At 31.5% G+C, this 1,757-nt stretch overlaps 1 long non-coding RNA gene across 1 annotated transcript in view; it reads left to right on the plus strand.

Moving 5' to 3' along the window:
* LOC109331726 overlaps positions 1–1,757 on the plus strand; it is an 18,034-nt gene that overhangs the window by 4,594 nt on the left and 11,683 nt on the right. Inside the window, exon 2 of the long non-coding RNA XR_002105839.1 lies at positions 941–949. This is a non-coding gene — a long non-coding RNA (uncharacterized LOC109331726). The remainder of the gene's footprint in view (positions 1–940; positions 950–1,757) is intronic.

Raw genomic sequence — 1,757 nt, forward strand, 5'->3', positions numbered from 1 at the left:
ATGTAAAAAATTCACAAAAAGCATCAATAATATGCATGAACATGTGAGATGAATGATGAGAAATATATCATGAAATGCCACTCAATCCTAAAGCATAGAATTCTCTCCTTTCTAAACTCACAAATGCACTATCAACTAGATGCAACAAATATCAGGAAAAATGCTCTAACTCTCTAAAAAATGCAACGTGCAACTTATGAGATTAGTTCTGAAAATGCAGTTTATAAAGAATCAGTTCAAAAGCCTAGTTAATCGATTAAAAGCTCTCTTAATCGATTAACGTTGTTCAAAAACGTTAACTGATTCTGTTTTTCAAGTTTTCAGTTTCAACAACTTTTCAAACAGTTAGGTTAATCGATTAACGTATGCCTTAATCGATTAAGAGCATATTTTCATGTGTAATATTAAATACAAAAACCTGAATACGTTATGCACTTAATTCATACATGCTTAACACTTAGTTTATGCCTAGAATGCACATATACATGTATTTATGTGATGCATGAACATATTATGAATGACATATCTCAAGGATGAAATGATTTAAAAGATTTATGCATATGAGATATGTATTAGGTGACCTAAGCCTTAGACTCAACTTAAACTAGTTTCTAGTCTAAGCCTAGTACCAATCAAAGACTTAAGCATGTTGATTTGTTGGTGATCTTCAAGCTCTTATTAGCACAAGTTGTCCTCATCAAAACCATGACATATAAAGAGAGCTTTACAAAGTGTTCCTCTTGACTTGCACACTTTCAAGAAAGTATTCTGCAACAATTTCGAAGAATGTACAACAATGGCATATTGCCTTTACAAGTATGAAAGTAGTATAACTTGCAATCCAATCAAATCTTTATGTATACCAAGTAATAATGATCTTTGAAAACTTTGAAAACTTCTAAGCAACTTCAAAAAAACAATTTTGAAAGTTAAGGACTAGTTGCAAAAAGTGTAGAGAAATAACTTCAAAATAAGTTTAAGAGTTTTTGGAAATTGTATAAGAGTTGTGTGTTGTTGTATTTTTGTGTGTGTTTGTGTTGTGAGAGTTGGAGCCTTTATATAGACTTTCCAAACACACATGGTGCCTTTCTGAAAGTGTAGGAGTTGTTTGAAGTGAAGAGATTTCATTTGGAGTGAAAACATTTCATTTTGAAATCTGAAATCTGATGCAACAACTCTCAGTAATCGATTACTGACAATGGGTAATCGATTACCCAAACTCTCTGTTCACTGTTCATTTAAAATTAAATTATAGTAATCGATTACACCAATTTGAGTAATCGGTTACTCAACTTTTCAAAACTGGTAATATGTTACTCAAAGACAGTAATGGATTACTCTGAACAGTTTTAAGTTGGATAACTCTTTTCTTACACACGTAACCTGTTACTTAGATGAAGTAACCCGTTACACTCTATTTTTGAAATTTGTTTTAAGTATTTTAAAGTGCTTCAACTTTCTTTAAAAATAGTTTGAGCATTACTACTTTGTATATTTAAGAGTTTTAGGATAGAAGTACCTATAGAGACTTAATCTAATTATCTTGAAGCTTTAATCTTCTATGTCTTCATAAGTATTCTTCCTTTTCTTCTTTTTGGTGATGTTGATGTCTTCATCAAAATCGCGCCAAGGTCAGGAGCAAAGATCTTCTTCACAATCTCCCCCTTTTTGATGATGACAAACCAAGATCTTCTTGAGAGTGTAGTTTTCTTGAGAGCATCATACTTTGAGATATGTTGAAGTTTGACTTGAGTATG

Source organism: Lupinus angustifolius, chromosome LG17 (genome assembly GCF_001865875.1).
Source record: "Lupinus angustifolius cultivar Tanjil chromosome LG17, LupAngTanjil_v1.0, whole genome shotgun sequence".
In the NCBI taxonomy this organism is placed as follows: Eukaryota; Viridiplantae; Streptophyta; class Magnoliopsida; order Fabales; family Fabaceae; genus Lupinus; species Lupinus angustifolius.